Here is an 18,913-nt window from a genome sequence, read left to right as displayed (position 1 = left end):
TCTTGCTAAAGCTCATGTCCATCGACTTGGTGATGCCATCCAACCATCTCATCCTCTGTCTTCCCTTTCTCCTCCTGCCTTCAATCTTTCCTAATACCAGGGTCTTTTCCAATGAGTCAGTTTTTCCCATCAGGTGGGCAAATAATTGGAGCTTCAACTTCATCATCAGTCCTTCCAGTGAATATTCAGATGGATTTCCTTTATGATGGACTGGCTTGATCTCCTTGCAGTCCAAGGGACTATCAAGAGTCTCCTCCAACACCATAGTAAAGGGCATGTATGTGTGTCATTTGTCAGTGATGTCATATTTCCCCTTTTAGGATTTAACCACCAAAACTGAATTTAAATAATATGCAAAAATAAGGATTAAGACACAGTGCCCCATCTACATACACCTGGCAATAGGAGAGGCTCCTGTTGTATTCAAGGGACAGGCATGTATAGATCTCATGTAGGAATTGGCCCTGAGAGTCCTGGATGAGTCCTTAAACACGATTGTCTTTACTTTGGCTGCCACAGTTGTTTTGTCTTCTTTGATTGGGAAGACATTTCAAAATTATTTTTTTGTATGTTTGCTTTGGCAGAAAAGTTTTCATGGCATAGACGCTATGGAGATATTATATCAGAAATGTATCCATTTATCTTCAGCAGTTAAATTCATTGGTTTGTATGTCCCTGATCATCTTCTTTATAAATTTAAAGGAAAGAAACATGCTCAGTATGCATTCAATCTCTTTGTAAATCAACCAACTTGAATTAAATTCCTCTCTATCCGCACTGCACTCCCAACTCTAAGCCAGAAATAAAAACCTGCAGAGACTGAAGGCTGATTCCAGCACATTGCTGTGGATATTTCGTTCCCACTGTTTTTTCGGGTAAAAAAAAAAAAAAATACTTGCTAACATTAAAATCAGTAGATTGTACATAAATATCCAAACTTCTTATGCTTTTGAAAACATGGCCAATAGGCCTGCTTTCCAGCATGGGTGAAGTGCAGGAAAGGCTGCTCCCAGTGGTAAGGCCTGTGCTGCCCAGGGTTCAACATGGCCATCTAGTCCTAGTATCATATCTCCTGCCTCCTGGGGCCTTGAGTTTGTGAGAACTAGACTGCTAGCTCTCTTAAGATAAAGACTACTTTTGTCTTGATCAACTTTGACTTTGAAGCCTTTAACCCGGAACCTAGTACACAGTTCTTCCTTGTATGTTTGTTGGATGCTATAAAATATCTTGTGGATGCATATGACATTTCTTCCAATACTGAAACCATGCAAGTGAAGTACTGCTCTGCCCTAAATCTTTGATGCAGACTGACATCATAGGTGCCCCTGATATCTGCCATTAGACCCACTACCTAAAGACAGTTGTGTATCCCTTGGCTGTCATGAAGTCTTCACTTAGCCATTTGACAACTTATCCTCTAGCAATTGCTTCTCCAATGAAAACAGCAAAGCATATCTTGTGAAGTGGCTAGGAAGATGACATACAACCATGAATGTGGAACATGGCCCCTAGTATCCATTTTCATGATGTTCTTAGCAGTTTTTTCCTCCAAGTAGGCAAGGTTCTCCATCTTCTTAGATGTCCATGCAGATCAGTTTGATTTTCCAGCCAAGGTTCAAGGAAGAGATTACAGTTCAATTCTCAGTATTCTGAGAAGCTACAAAGTTCACTTGCCAAGGACACTGATGAAGGTGAAGATTTTATCCAGAGCTTTGTGTGTTTTTTTAGATCTATTAGGGGACTAAAGGGGAAAGCTAGGGTAGAACAGAGCATATATAACTAGGAGTTCCTGGTCACCACTAGAACCCACACTTCCCTTAGTATTTGGAGCCAGGAAAGAAGCATGAAGTGACTTGTGCTCCTCGGGCTGGTGGCCTTCTCAGAGTGCATAATGAAGTAAGTATGGGGACTGTAAGCCTCATCATATTCCTTTCTCGGATTTTTTTTTTCCTCTGATTATTCTTCCACCCATCTGGGTTTTATTTTAATTTTATTTTATTTTTAAATTTTACAATATCGTATTGGTTTTGCCAAATATCGAAATGAATCCACCACAGGTATACATGTGTTCCCCCTCCTGAACCCATCAGGTTTAGAAGAGAATGGAATATTTCCCTAACAGTGTTAAAGTTCAACTCTTACTTATCGATAAGTCACTTGCTATAGGAACTGTGGATCCCAATATCTTCGTGTAGATTTGCATGGTTGCACAACTCTTGGGGTCCAGTCATGTCATGACCTATTGAAAATACAGCTCCTTGCAACTGTTCAGTGCACAGTCTATGCATATGTCGATGTGGTCCTGTGGAATAGTACTTTTCTACACTTTATTCAACATGTCCTCTTTTTTCCCTCTCTACTTCAGACTGTATATGTCTATGTCTGCATCTCTGTATCACTATCATTTATTTCTCCACCTCTTTGGAAGTCACTGGGAGTGTATTTCTCTCTGTGTTGTTTTCTTTTAATTTTTCATTTGACTCTTCCTTCTTTCTCAAGCATCCAAATTTTCCTTACTTGTTCCCTATATCTTGGATTCTTCTTTCAACTCTCTCTTCTCTTTCACCTTGGAGAAAGATACACTGATTTATGTACACTGTTTTATATCTCACAAAAAGTGTGACCACAGCCAACTCAGAAACCTCTTGCATTTCAAATTGATCCCTTGTAAAAGAGGATAGGAGTCCCCCTTCTACCTCCTTCCTTGAGGTTCTATGAGAAGGATAGAGTGGGATGACAACAGCAATGCTAATGGCTGTCATGGTTGAGACTTCCTATTTATTGGGTACCTTATTCCATCACTTCACTTATCCCCAAGATACTCTGTTTGGAGGGTTTGTATTGTTACATTCCACCATTTTACTGAAGGGGAGACTGAGACACCACATGGTCATATGGCTTACCCAAGATTGCAGAACAGAACGTGTATTCACATCTAAGTCTTTGCCATGGTATGTGCATAAAATTCTGATAATAAACTGCCTCATAAAAAGTAAAGAAAATACACAGGGCCATTACAATGACAGTTATACCCTAACACCGACAGCGTGTTGTAGCATCTTCTTTGTTTTGTCAAATGCTCAGTGAAAGAATACCTCTAAGGAGAGTGAAGACCATGAGAAAAACCCTCACTGAAAAAAAAAAACATACTGAACAATTTCCTGAAGAAACATGCTTATAGACTGTCCCAGTTTTCTTCTTGTGGCTCAAATCTAACTAGTCACCCTCTGAGGAACATCATGGATATGAGTGTATTGGGGAGGGTGCTCCATAGTGCCCCCTGGTGCTCCAGCCTATCACTGGGGCTTATCTGGAGGTACCTGGTGAGATGTTGGAGTTGGGGTTCCTGCAGGAAGCAGAAACCCTGGAAAACAGGGACCCCAATCAGAGGAAAAGGCATTCTCATCCTCAACTCGTGGTCTTTGTAACTGGGCCCAGCAATGACCAGATGGCAGGTAAACATCCATTTCTGTGTCAAAGTTGTAGCATTAGTTTGAGGGTGATTGTTCCTTCTGAACTAAGTGAGCCACTCACTTACAGATGAAGAGTGAACCATCACTGATCAAAAGATAGAACCAACTGCAAAGTAATTGTGAATCCCCAGGTAGAGGAATTCAGTTTCCACAGATGCAAGAACCATAGCAGTAAACTGTTACTGAACCTGTATTCCATGTAAGGTCATAAGAATCTAACACTGTGGTTACCGTTTTTAGACTAGAAAAGGGGCTTATTTTGTCTTCAAGAATGCCCATGCCAGCCTGAGAGATAGGCAAGGAGTAAATGCATGTCAAATGAAAGGGTCACCTGTGTGGTGTTGATTGGATATGGTCTGATTTAGAGGGAGTGGCTGGGGTTGATCAAGAAGGACCTCCTGTAGAAGAGGGTGCTAAGGCTGGATTTGAAGAGACTACAGAGCTTCTCAAATGAAGGCATCAGGACTTCCCTGGGTGTCCAGTGGTCCTGGAGGCCTAGTGGTTATGCCTCTGGGTTTCCCAGGCAGGAGGTACCGCTTCAACACCTGGTCATAGAGTCAATATCCTGCATAAATATCAAGTGCAGATACCTCTATGACCAAAGTCTATGAGCTGCATGGTGGATAGAAAGTGATCTCAAGAGATATGTTACACCCAGAGGGAGGCATCAGTGTGGGAATAGAGGGCAGCCAGTTCTGCACTAACCCACTCTCTCCTTCTCCCTGTAGATGCTCTATGAGGGTAACATCACCATTGGAACATCCCCGCAGGAATTCCAGGTTTTCATTGACACAGGCTCATCTGACTTGTGGGTGCCCTCTGTCTTTTGCACAAGTCCAGCCTGTTGTGAGTACAGACATCCCATACCCGGACCATCCTTCACTTGCCCTGCTGCCCCATTTCCACCCTTGGCACCTGATGACACTGATCTCTTGTGTCTGCAGCTACACACATTATATTCAGACATCTTCTGTCTTGCACCTTCCAGCCTACCAATAAAACATTCAGCATCACCTATGGATCTGGGAGGATGAAAGGAGATGTTGTTCATGACACAGTTCAGGTAACAGTGTAAAAATTTCTGAGTCAGGACTAGCTATGAAGTGACCACTGCTTGCAAAATAGATGCAGGACCATCTGTTAGGACCATTCCTAGCCTAACTCCCATAGATATTGGCCATCTTATCCACAGGATCATGTCTCTGAGGAGGCAGTGCCCATGGTGACAGATGAGCAAGCAAAGTAGCTAACCCAGAGAGTGGATTGAGGTGTGGACTTGCAGATCCTCTGCCCATGTGCAGTTCAAGGTTCTTTTCCTGAGAGAGAGAAGAAGGGACAAAATCACCCACTTTTACATTCACAGACTGTTCCAGGCACTTTCAGGTGATAACTGGTTTAATCCTGCAACAACCCCACACAGCAATTACTCTGATTAGCTCATGAGATATATAAGGAAACTGAGTTTCAGACAGCAAGGTCTTGCTGAAGGCACACATGTTGTAAAACGTGGAGTTAGACTGGGTTTTCAGGACTGAAGTTGCTGTAGGGTGTTTGGGGACAGGATAAAACTGATCTGGGGACAATAGGGGCAGTCAAGTGATTCAGGTATCCAGAGTGGGAAACTGGAGGCCTGAGAAGTCAAGGGGCCTGATAAATGAGTTCTCACTCTAGAGGACCCTAGAGAGTCTCCTAAACGTATGGCCTGCCTCCCCCATAAGACTTGAGTAGTTCCCCTCTCTCTCTTTCTGTCTCATACACACTCACAGAAATACACACATATCCCCAAAAGTGAATTCCCCAGGCAGTAATTTCATAGAACCCTGCAAGCAAGATTGTGTTTTTGGCTCTGTCTTCCTGGACAGATGCAGAATCCACAGTACATTACAGAGAATGCAGTCCATTCCTGTCATTAGGTCACAGTGACACCAAAGAGAAGGCTCTCTTGCTCTTGACTGTTTGTCCATAAGATGGCATCAATGGGACCTGGCCTAACTCTTGGTTGTTCCACCTGTAAAGAAGCCATGAGGCCAGTTTGACTCACTCATGTGGTGTTTTTCAGAGGGGCAGATGTTTTAAAATTCACAGCCTCTCTCAAATTGAACCCAAATTCCCCTCCCAGCTTGATCTAACCGGCTGTAGGCCACCGAAACAGAGCCCAGCATCAATTTTTCTCTAAGGATCTAATGGCAATGCACCCCAGCCCAGTCCTAGCCCCACTTCATGTATCTGTAAGTGGGAACACTCTTCTCTCCCACAGATTGGGCACCTTGTAAGTACTGACCAGCTGTTCAGTCTAAGCCTGGCGGAATCCGGGTTTGAGGGCATAACTTTTGATGGCATCTTGGGCTCGAACTACACCAAAATATCCTTCTCTGGAGCAATCCCCATCTTTGACAAGCTGAAGAATCAAGGTGCAATTTCTGAGTCTGTTTTTGCCTTCTACTTGAGCAAGTAAGTCTGAGATGGACAATCTCTTTCTCCAACTTAGCTGTAAGATGCTTTCAGTTGCACGAAAATTATAGAACACTTAATAAAGAAGTATCCTGAGAGATAATATAACCCAGGATAACTATGGGCCCAGGGCCCTACCTGGCTTCACCCCTGGCTTTTATAAATAAAATTTTATTGGAACACAACCCTACTCCTGGGCTCAAGACCAGTAACTTGGTCTAGGAGTGTGAGTGAGGAGGAAGGCTAATGGAAGGCAACAGGAAACAAGTTGAAGGAAAAGGCATTAGGATTTGCTTATGAATTTGATAAGGAAGGAAGGAGAAGGATGGTGGATATCTTTCCTTCCTCATTAGCATTTCACTGGGAGCCCAGGACCAGCTACCAATTTGTGGGAGCCAGTGAGAAACAAAAGTGTGGGACACAAAAATGTGGGACCCCTTGTTCAAGAAATATTAGGCATTTCAAGACAGGGAGAGCAGAGGTGGGGTCCCTTCTGTGTGTGGGGCCCTTTGCACAGTAGAGGTCACAGACCAGTGGAGCCAACTCTTGGTGACATGAACCCACACCCTTAGAAATTCCAGGCCTTGATTTTCCTGAAAAATGTCAAGATGGTCAAGGGGAAAGCAAAATGCTTCAGCACCCTTTCCTCTGAGATTGTCTGAGCACTCAGGTCACAGGTGGTCCAGGGCGTCTTCAGAAGACATAGTGGGTAGAGCCCAGCCAAGTGATTCAGCTTCTAACCTCCTCTGTACCACTCATTAGCCAGTAACAGACCCCAGTCTGGATCTCAATCACTCCTAGCCTCTACTTCTGCATCTGTACATGGGGACCTTATTAGGGCCTTGATGGGTGGACAAACACAACTCTCAGAAAGTGCTGTTGTTACTGTCCTTTAAGGATCCCCCCCTCTCTTCCATTTGCAGATACAAGTGGGAGGGCAGTGTGGTGATGTTTGGTGGGGTGGACCACTGCTACTGCAAGGGAGAGCTCAACTGGGTACGAAGCAAGCGACTGGAGTGTACACATGGACCGATAAGCCTCTCCCACTGAGGGTCAGCCCAGTGATGCTCCCTCTATTGTACATGGACACAGGTAGACACACACAAATGAATTCTCAGACACATAGTCCCACAGACATATACACCACCCACAATGACACAGACCAACACACAGACACATGGAAACACACAAGCAGACACATATAAACATAAAAAGAGACACATAAAAACATGCATAGCTAGTCATAGACACACACACAGAGACACATAAAAACACACATACAAACAAGCACACAAGCACAAGCAACCCCTGGGTTCATAATCCCCAGGCCTTCTGAGCAAGGCTCTGACCAGGGTCCTAAAAGGGTCTAGAGAGGTCTGTGCAGCTGGGAGAGGGCTGCACCCACTGCCCTTTGAGGTGGGGAGCATGATTAGGGGACTTTACAGTGTGGTGAACAGAGAATCAGGGAGAATTTCACCAGCCTGAACAGAGTTATGATAACATGACCAACAGTCCAGGGCTACCTAGGACATAGGAAGTTCACAGTATAGTTAAATGTCATTTTAAAAACAGGGACAGCCCTCAGAAAATGGGAAAATCTGGTCTTCTTAAGGATCAGCTACCCAGCACCAGTGGAGAGAGGTTGGCTGTAGTCTTAAGATGTGAAACCAACTAATTAAAAAGGCACCCCACGTTCTTGGGCACATAATGGGACAGGGGATATAACAGAGAATCAGGAAGGGGGGATCCAGGAGTGACCTGAGGACAAGAGGCATAATTGATAGGATTCTGTGTGATACCCTCAGACAAAAGCTGACCTATTCTTTGGAGTTTCTGTGGGCTAGTCATGTATTTCCTGGCCAGGGTCTCAGGGTCTGAGCTGGTTGTAGGAGCAGTGCTGGCAGACACCCTCTCCCAGAGGAGCTCCTCTCTCCCCCTACTATGAGAATCTGCTGCCCTGCAAAACTCCATCTTCACTCTGCATGCAACCTGTTATTTGTTCCCCACCAGCTACAACTTTCTGGATGTTTCTCATTGTTTTATCAGTCTTCATTCACTCATTGAACAGACAAGCATTGGGCATTCACTGTGTGCCAGGCACTTTAGGGAGGAAAGGAGAATAAAACTCGCCCTCACATCTAAGAAGGCAGATGTACATGAAGTGACTCACCCACATAGTGAATTGTAATGTTGGTACATCCTAGACATGAAGAGGAGAAGACAGTGGCAACCCACTGCAGTACTCTTGCCTGGAAAATCCCAGGGATGATGGAGCCTGGTGGGCTTCCCTCTATGAGGTCACATAGAGTCGGACACAACTGAAGTGTGTTAGCAGCAGCAGCAGACATGAGGAAGGGTCTACAGAGAGTGACCAAGACAGGAGACTGATAAACATCAGGGGAAAGACTTCCCAAAAACAGTACAATTAAGGTGGAATCTGGAAGACAAGAATAAATTTGCTACTCAAAGTGGAGTGGAGTCTTCTAGGAAGGAAGACCAGGTTGTGTGAAGGTGCAAAAAATCCTGGTGTATTCAAGTACTGCATTCGAGGATGTCAAGAAAGGTGCTGTGTCGAGAGAAAAGGAAAAGAGGGAAAGAAATGAAGGGCTGTTTAGGAAACAGTCGGGAAGGGGACAACTCTCAGAAGACTCAGAGTGACCTTGATGTCCGCTTTCTTCCATTGTCTCTCAGCATTTCCATGGGAAGAAAGGTTATTGCTTATTCTAGCGGCTGTGAGGCCATTGTTGACACTTGGACATCACTGATCCAAGGCCCAAGAAGACTGGTCAATAACATGCAGAAGCTCTTCGGCACCGCGCCACGGGTTCCAAGGTGAAGAGTCATACCCCAGGGTCACCCCCAGTCTCCACACACAACAAGGATCTCCAGGGCCAACCTCTCACCCCCTCTCTCTAACAGCACTACATTTCATGTTCTGTGGTCAATACCCTGCCCTCTATTATCTTCACCATCAACAACATCAACTACCCGGTGATGGCTCGGGCCTACATCCTCAAGGTGAGGGGACAATACTGAGGGTTGGTTCTCAAACTGGAGCTTGCAGGAACCCTTGGGCTGCTGCTGGGAGGAGGGTGCCCTCTGCAGGCCATGTCATACCATTGTAGATACTGCTGAGCCCTGTGGCTGGGCCAGTGCCTCCCACAAAACCAATCACTTGGGAGTAAAGGGCTGTGTGGGACACAGATCTTCCTGAAATAAATGTGGAGACGCCACACCGTGCTGGCATGGTGGAAGTCAGAAGGGGAGGGGAACACTAAGGTCCTCAGTCCTCAAAGAGCTTCAATTCAATCTGAACCCTTAGGTGCATGAACATGAAATTCAGTTCTAGCAGTCCCTGAAATAGGCCATCTTACAAGGAGAATGGCTGGGGACAGTTTCAGTATGATGTTCCAGCATAAGTTAACAGTTTCCCTTCCTTTCTCAAAGTTTTCCTGGTTTGGATGATGAATTACATGGTCAGCCTAGTTCTCGGCTGCATTTTCCCCTTGCTCCGGCTTGGTGCCTCCTTTGTGAGTTGGAATACCCGACCCCTCTGTGGGGAGGTTGGATGCTAATGTTATTAAAGGGTGCTCAGTGACTGCTCAGCCCCAGCACAGGGTGGAGGTTTCATGTCAGCTCCCTGTGGGAGTTCACAGCAAGCTGATGTGAATTTCAGGAATTCTAAAACCACAACTCATAGAGCCATATGGAGGGTTGTTTGGTTCTAGGCAAAACTGAACTGGATTCCATGCAAATGGCATCTCAAGGTGGTCTGCACTGGGGCACTCGGGACTTACTAGGGGTGATGAGGGTTACGGATGGACCAGTGAGGATGGGGAACCAGAGTAAGTTACCCAGCCAAACCTGGAGAGGCCAAAGAGGGTGAGACTGGCAGATGGTCTAGGCCATGGAAGAGTTTGTGATGACCCACCAACTCTACCACCTCCTAATTCAGAGGAATTAATTATAAGGGGTAATGAAATAGATTCTCTTCGTCCCATCTCAGATGATCTTATCACTGGGCTTTTCCTCCAGGGGATTTTGGCAGAGGTACTTCAGCAGAGCTTGTTCCCTCTTGCTCCCACACCCCAGTCACCAGCTCTATGCCACAAATGCCTGCTCTGTCCTTTCCAGTCCTACTGGGTAAGTGGTGGCACTAGTGGATCCCTGAGCCATCCCACACCTCCAGGGGCCAGAATGCCCCTTCTTTGACATTCAATGCTGCTGGGGAGAATGCAGCGCATGTATCAGGGGACCCAGGGTACACAGAGCCTTCAGCCTTTCTGAGCTTTCTCCAGGGGTGGAGCTACAAACTATTTAATTGGCGCTGCCATGGTTAGGCACTTTTGCAGTGGAAGCATCCCTTCTTTCCACCTGGAGGCCCTCAGTACATGCCTCAGCTGAGTCAGCAGGGGTCAGAGGTTGATTTCCTTTCAGATTGACTGGTTTGATTTCCTTGTTTTATAAGGGACTCTCAAGAATCTTCTCAAGAACCACAGTTCAAAAGCTCAGTTCTTTGGCATTCACCCTTTCTTATGGTCCAGATCACACATCTGTACATGATTACTGGAAAAATCCTAGCTTTGACACTACAGACCTCTGTAGCATAGTGAGTCTCTGGTTTTTAATACACTGTCCAGGTTTTTCATAGCCTTTATTCCTTCCAAGGAGCAAGAGTCTTTTAATTTTGTGGCTGTAGTCAAGGTCCATGGTGGTTTTGGAGCCCAAGAAAATAAAATCTGCCCCTATTTCCACTTTTTCCTCATCTATATGACATGATGTGGTGGGACCAGATGCCATGAATGTTGAGTATATTTTTGTGAATAGTTTTTTGAATGTTGAGTTTTAAGCCAGTCTTTGCATATCTTCTCCTCAAGAGGCCCTTTAGTTCTTCTTTTCTTTCTGCCATTAGGGCAGTGTCATCTTCATATCTGTGGTTTGTTGATAATTCTCTCAGCAATCTGTATTCCAGCTTGGTAATTATGCAGTCCAGCATATCAAATGATGTATCCTATATAGAAGTTAAATAACCAGAGTGAGAATGTACACCTTGTCATGCTTCTTTCCCAATTTTAAACCTTTCAGTTGTTCTGTGTCTGATTCTAACTCTCGCTTTTTGGCCTACATACAGACTTTTCAGGAGACAGGTAAGGTGATCTGGTACTCCCATTTCCTTAAGAATTTTCCACAGTTTGTTGTGGTCCACACAGTGAAAGGCTTTGGCATAGTCAGTGAAGCAGATGGAAATGTTTTCAGGGATTCCCTTGCTTTCTCTATGATCCAATAGATGTTGGCAATTTGATCTCTGGTTCCTCAAACCAGTTTGTATATCCAGAAGTTTTCAGTTCATGTAGTGTTGAAGCTTAGGTAGAAGGATATTGAGCATTACCTTGTTAGCAAGTGAGATGAGTGTAATTACATAATAGTTTGAACATTCTTTGGAATTGCCTTTCTTTTGAACTGGAATGAAAACTGACCTTTTCCAGCACTGTGGCCACTGCTGTTTTCCAAATTTGCTGACATACTGAATGCAGCAATTTTAAAATCTCATTCTTTAGGATTTTTAAATAGCTCAGCTGGAATTCCATCACCTCTCCTATCATTGTTTGTAGTGATGCTTCCTAAGGCCCATTTGAATTCATAATCCAGTATATCTGGCTTTACATGAGTGACCCAAGCATCATCTCTTTCCCGGTCTTTATGACCATTTTTGTTCAATTCTTCCGTGCATTCCTGCTACCTCTTCTTAATCTCATCTGCTTCTGTTAGGTCTTTGACTTTTATGTCCTTTAGTGTGCCCATCCTTGCATGAAATGTTCCTCTAGTAGCTCCAATTTTCCTGAAGTGATCTACACTCTTTACAATTCTATTATTTTCCTCTAATTCTTGCACTTTTCACTTACAAGGACTTTCTTATATCCCCTTGCTATTCTCTGGAAGTCTGCATTCCATTGAGGACATCTTTCCCTTTCTCCTTTGCCTTTCACTTCTCTTATTTTCTCAGCTGTTTTTATGGCCTCCTCAGGCAACCCCTTTTCCTGCTCACATTTGTTTTTCTTGGGGATGGTTTTGATGACCACCTTCTGTACAATGATACAAACCTCCATCCATAGTTCTTCAGGCTACCAAACCTGATCCCTTGAATCTATTTTTCATCTCCACTATAAAATCCTAAGGGATTTGATTTATGTCATAGCTGAATGTTCTACTGGTTTTCCTTACTTACTTCAATTTAAGCCTGAATACTGCTTTCTTCTGCCTAAGCATTGGTGCCAGATCACCACCCACCACTCCCAGTGGATGTGGAGCAAAAACACACAATTTGAGGACTGTTACCCTGGATTTGTGCATGGCTTTTCACGTGCTTAGCTGTTTGACCTTCATCAAGTCCCTTAACCTCAGTTTTCTCACCTGAAAAATGGGCACCATGATGATACTTCAACCTTTTAGATTGCATATGTGCCTGCAAAGAGCAGCTGGCCCTGAGACGCCTTTCTGTGTTCCTGAGTCTGGAACAAATATGAATTATTCTGCCACCTGGGGAGAAGGAAATCTTCTGTTTAGAGGTTATGGCTGCCATCACCAAGGCTAAATATTGATTCAAGCCAAATGGCATCTATCTCTGAACCCTGACCAAAACTCTGACTGAGCTGATGCTTCTGTTATCAGGGCCCCAACAAGACCTAATGATTACTGGCTCATATTCCTCCCTTCTTCAGCCTTACCAGTCAGCCTTTCCTTGTCAACTACTTCTAGCCTGAAACCACCCTGCAAGGAGAATTGTAAGGCTTTTTGTCTCTTTTCAGTTTCCCACATCTCCAGCATAGCAAAAAGTAGCTGTTATTGCTACTTGTCATAGCAACAACTATGGCAACCTGTACAGTCCAGTCTCAGCCTGTTAAATGACACTGTCCCCATTTGGACCCTCATGTTTTAATTACCTACAGCTGCCTTAGAAACCTTCCTATGCTTGCTGTTTAATGACCAAATATGTGTGGACTTGATATAGTTTTCTTTCCCAAGTATGATTCCAACCATGCAATGAAGTAACCAGACATTTAGTCATCTAACTACCCACAGGAATTGGCAAAAGCAAACCACCCATCCATTTCTTGCTTGCCCCAAAACAACATTAAAGTGATCTGCTGAAACAATGTGATACATTGGCATGTACACTCCAGAAGGGACAGTTTTTCTGGATTCGTTTACCACCTACTGCAGAATGTTTATCACAAACCTTGCCCTCTAGCAGCTGGTCACCTGGTTTTTGCAGACTCAGCCCACTCCTGATCCCTTCGACATCCCTCAGTAAAATCTAGAGAACAAACTCAGTTAAGGCTCTCTCTCCTGTAGAAAACAGTTTTTTGTTTTTTCAGAAAACAGTGTTTGGTAACACATTCAAAATATTGTGCTCCTTGCCTTGGGTTCAAGGACCTGCACCAGAGAATGGGAAGGCTCCCCTTCCAACTCAATTTTTCTCCACTCCAACAAGGACAAGAGCCTTCACTGGACCCTGTGTCCTCATTGGTATTGTTCAGTTGCTAAGTCAAGTCTGACTCTTTGTGATTACATGTTTGGCAACAGAACAGACTTCCCTGTCTTTCACTACTTGTGTACTTTCCTCAAACTCATGTCCTTTGAGTATGCGATGCCATCTCACAATCTCATCCTATTGTTCCCTATTCTTCTGCCCACAGTCTTTCCCAGCGTTAGGGTCTCTTCGAATGATCTGAGTCTTCACATCATTGGCCTAAATATTGGAGCTTCATCTTCCTCATCAGTCCTTCCATTGAATATTTCTCTACCACTTCCAAAACAAAACTCATGTTTCCAATCACCTAACAGTATTGAGCATTGGTAAAGTTTAATAGAAAAGGGATCTAGTCCTCTGAGAAATCCCAGCACTGCCGCCCTGCCTTTCTCTTACCATTCTCTCCCCCTGGCATAGAATTTCTTCCCTACAGCTTCTCCAGCTTGAAATGTCCTGTTGACACAAAATCGTCAACTATCCAGGAATTTTTCCTTCCTCCTTCCTTAAAGACTTCTGCCTGTTCCCTGATTGTCCTCTGTACATCAGTTCAGTTCAGTCTCTCATTAATGTCCAACTCTTTGCTATATCATGGGGTTCAGCATGCCAGGTTTCCCTGTCCATCACCAACTCCCGGAGCTTGCTCAAAAACTCATGTTCATCACGTTGATGATGCCACCCAACAATTTCATCTTCTGTCTTCCCCTTTGTCTCCTGCCTTTAATCTTTCCCAGCATCGGGGTCTTTTATAATAAGTCAGTTTTACCCATCAATTGCCCAAAGTAATGGAGGTTCAGCTTTAGCATCAGTCCTTCCAATTTATATTCAGGACTGATTTCCTTTAGGAAGGACAGACTGGATCTCCTTGCAGTCCAAGGGACTCTCAAGAGTCTTGTCCAACATCACAGTTCAAAAACATCAGTTCTTTGATGCTCAGCTTTCTTTATGGTCCAACTCTCACATCCACTCACAACTTCTGGAAAAACCATAGCTTTTACTATACAGACTTTTTTAGTAAAACAATGTCTCTGCTTTTCAGTATCCTGTCAAGGTTTTTTGTAGCTTTTCTTCCAAGGACCAAGTGTCTTTTTTTTTTTTTTTTTTCCACAGCTGCAGTCACTATCTGCAGTGATTTTGGAGCCCAGGGAAATAAAGTCTGTCACTGCTTTCATTGTCTCTCCATGTTTTTGCCATGAAATAATGGAACTGGATGCAGTGATATTTGTTTTTTGATTGGTATGTACCTCATTAAGACCATCCCCAAAAAAATGAAATGCAAAAAGGCAAAATGGTTGTCTGAGGGTGCCTTAGAAATAACTTAGAAAACAAGAGAAGCAAAAGGCAAAAGAGAAAAGAAACACATACCAATCTGAATGCAGAGTTCAAAAGATAGCAAGAAGAGATTTATAAAAAGCCTTCCTAAGTGATCAGTGCATAGATATAGAGGAAAACAATAGAATGGGAAAGACTAGAGATCTGCTCAAGAAAATTAGAGGTAGGGAAGGATCATTGCATTCAAAGATGGGACAAATAAAAGAAAGAAATGGCATGGACCTAAGAGAAGCAGAATATATTAAGAAGAGGTTGAAAGAATATATAGAAGAACTATACAAAAAGGATATTAATGACCCAGATAACCACAATGGTGTTATCACTCACTTAGACCTTAGACATCGTGAAATGTGAAGTCAAGAGGGCCTTAAAAAGTATCACTACGAGTAAAGCTAGTGGAGGTGATGGAATTGCAGTTGAGCTATTTCAAATCCTAAAAGATGATGCTGTTTAAGTGATGCACTTAATATGCTAGCAAATTTGGAAAACTCAGCAGTGCCCGCAGGATTGGAAAGGTCATTTTCATTGTAATCCCAAAGAAAGGTGATTTCAAAGAATGTTCAACTACCACACAGTTGCACTAATCTCACATACAACCAAAGTAATTTCTCCAAGCAAGTCTTGAACAGTACATGCACTGTGAAATTCTGTATGTTCAAGCTGGATTTAGAAAAGGCAGAGGAACCAGAGATCAAATTGCCATCATCCAGTGGATCATAGGAAAAGCAAGAGATTTCCAGAAATACACCTACTTCTTCTTTATTGACCATGCAAAAACCTTTGACAGTGTGGATCACAACAAACTGTAGAAAACTTACTGAGATTGGAATACCAGAGCATCTTACCTGCCTTCTGAGAAATCTGTATGCAGGTTAAGAAGCAACAGTTAGAACTTAACATGGAACAGCTGACTGGTTCCAAATCAGGAAAGGAGTACATAAAGGCTGTATATTATCACCCTGCTTATTTAAATTATATGCTGAGTACATCATGCAAAATGCCCAACTGGATGAAGCACAAACTGGAATCATGGTTGCTGGGAGAAATGTCAATAACCTCAGATATGCAGAAGACACCATTCTCATGGCAGAATGTGAAGGGAAACTAAAGAGCCTCTTGATGAATGTTAAAGAGGAGAATGAAACATCTGGCTTAAACTCCCCATTCGGAAAAATGAAGATCATGGCATTTTGTCCCATCACTTCACAGCAAATAGATGGAGAAACAATGGAAACAAGGGGAGACTTTATTATGGGGGGGGGGCTCCAAAATCACTGCAGATGATGACTGCAGCCATGAAATTAAAAGATGCTTGCTTGTTTGAAGAAAAGCTATGACAAGCCTAGCAACATTTTTAAAAGCAGAGACATGACTTTTCTGAAAAAGTTCAGTATAATCAAAGTTATAATTTTGCCAGTTGTCAGGTATGGATGTGACAGTTGGAGCATAAAGAATGGTGAGTAATGAAGAATTGAACCTTTTGAACTGTGGTGTTGGACAAGACTCTTGAGAGTCCCTTGGACTACAAGGAGATCCAACAAGTCCATGCTAAAGGAAATCAATCCTGAATATTCATTGGAAGGACTGATGCTGAAGCTGAACTCCAATACTTTGGCCAACTGATGTGAAGAACTTACTAATTAGAAAAGACCCTATTACTGGGAAAGACTGAAGGCAGGAGGAGAAGAGGACGATAGAGGATGAGATGGTTGGATGGCATCACCGACTCAGTGATGTGAGTTTGTGCAAGATCCAGGAGTTGGTGAAGGACTGAGAAGCCTGGCATGCTGCATTCCGTGGGGTTGCAAACAGTCAGACATGACTGAGCGACTGAACTGAATTGAACATACCCCATAGCAAATGCTATTTGTAATTGTCATGTTTCTCCAGCAAGATGGGGCTCCCCAAAGCCCCAACACATATCCTTAGTCAGCACCCATGCACAGAAGTCAGTGCCTAGCATTCACAAGACATTCAGTGAGTTCTGATTGCAGGGGGACCTCCATTTTGGTAGACATAGAGGAGCAAAGGACACATTTATCCTCCTGTCTCAAACAACTTGAAAGTAGAAGAGATAAATGAAAGAGCAGTTTTACATCAAATGTCAGGCAGCAGAGAATGGATTCCTGAGGCGGGGAGTAAGCACGGTGAATTCTACAATTGCCCCAACTCTAGAAATAGTTTCCAACACATACATGGAAGGGCTATCTAGGCAGAGACAAATGGTCCCCTCAAGAAGAGAGATTTGAGACTCTAGGTAGTTAGAGTTTACAGGAGAGAGCTACACACAGAGAACTGTGGGAGTGTACAGGTGATACCTTTCCAGTTTACAGCAGAGAGTTGATAGTGCTGGTCAGTATTATAGGGAACAATCCTTGAGTCTCAAATTGAGCCAAGTCTAATGGTGTCCCCACCCACCAGCATGGAAATTACTCATAATTCCCATGACATCACTATGGCCCTGAAGACAATATTGCCTCACTAGTGGGGAATAGTAAACCTGGTCTAAAGACTGGTCTTATATCAGCTAAAAAACCTGAACAGCAAGCCTTGAAAAAATATAATTGTTTCCAAGAAATTAACAGTGTTTGCAAACAGTTCCAGGAATAACTTATAAAAATAAAAAGTATCCAGCAACCAAAGGGTAAAAATTGCCATATCCAATATCTAATTTAAATTTTCCGTATGAATTGTGAAAATATTTGTCCTAGGTCAATCAAAATATTGTAAAGTAATTATCCTCTAATTAAGATAAATTTATCAATTTAAGAAGGAAAAAAGTTCCAATCTGTAAAGAAGCAAGAAAATATCCATAATGAGGGGAAAATCAATTAGTAAAAACACAGTTAAAATATATATTACATAATTAGTAGGGAAGGACATTAAAATGCTTCTTAGAATAATAATCTTTATATTCATGAAGCTGGAGACTATCGAGTATGTTAAATAGAGACATGGAAAATAAGAATGAAAAGACTGTGGGAAAAAATTAATTGTCTATAAGAATACTGAAATATATGTAAATGGAATCCCACAGGAAGTAAAAGAAGAATAGAGAAAAGAACTTCATAATTCCTAGCTGAAAATTTTCTAGATATGATGAAAGCTTTAAACCCATTAACACAGAAGTTCAATTAACTCAAGTACAAGAAATATGACAATTATTCAAAGGTGCATGATAATTCATTGTTTAAAACAATCAACCAAAGAAATGTAACCAGAAGGAAAAACAGACACAGTAGAGCAAAAAATGGGAAAGACAGCAGATTAGGATATGAAACAATGTTAGGCAGAGGACACTGTCACCACATCTTAGAGTGCTGAGAGAAATAGAATTGACTCAGAATTCTATACCCAAGAAAAATATATATCAAAAACAAGATAAAATACTTTCTCAGACTTAGAACAACTATGAGACTGCATAACCACCAACAGACCAATGTAACAAGAAATTTTTTTAATGCCTCAAATGTGAAATCTCCATAATTCTAGCCATCTCAGTCCTTCAAAAGACCTTGATCAGATCAGATCAGTCACTCAGTCATGTCCGACTCTTTGTGACCCCATGAATTGCAGCATGCCAGGCCTCCCTGTCCAACACCAACTCCTGGAGTTCACTCAGACTCACGTTCATCGAGTCAGTGATGCCATCCAGCCATCTCATCCTCTGTCGTCCCCTTCTCCTCCTGCCCCCAATCCCTCCCAGCATCAGAGTCTTTTCCAATGAGTCAACTCTTCGCATGAGGTGGCCAAAGTACTGGAGTTTCAGCTTTAGCATCAATCCTTCCAAAGAAATCCCAGGGCTGATCTTCAGAATGGACTGGTTGGATCTCCTTGCAGTCCAAGGGACTCTCAAGAGTCTTCTTCAACACCACAGTTCGAAAGCATCAATTCTTCGGCGCTCAGCCTTCTTCACAGTCCAACTCTCACATCCATACATCACCACAGGAAAAACCATAGCCTTGACTAGACGAACCTTTGTTGGCAAAGTAATGTCTCTGCTTTTTAATATGCTATCTAGGTTGGTTATAACCTTCCTTCCAAGAAGTAAGCGTCTTTTAATTTCATGGCTGCAGTCACCATCTGTAGTGATTTTGGAGCCCAGAAATAAAGTCTGACACTGTTTCCC

The 18,913-nt window shown here is 43.0% G+C and overlaps 1 pseudogene; it reads left to right on the top strand.

Annotated features, from left to right (window-relative positions):
* Positions 1–1,843: 1,843 nt before the first annotated feature.
* Positions 1,844–12,448, top strand: LOC133241706 (pregnancy-associated glycoprotein 1-like; annotated as a pseudogene).
* The last annotated feature ends 6,465 nt before the right edge of the window (positions 12,449–18,913 follow it).

Source organism: Bos javanicus, chromosome 29 (assembly GCF_032452875.1).
Source record: "Bos javanicus breed banteng chromosome 29, ARS-OSU_banteng_1.0, whole genome shotgun sequence".
In the NCBI taxonomy this organism is placed as follows: Eukaryota; Metazoa; Chordata; class Mammalia; order Artiodactyla; family Bovidae; genus Bos; species Bos javanicus.
Note: the sequence above shows the minus strand (reverse complement) of the source record. Positions and strands in the feature narration are given on the sequence as shown.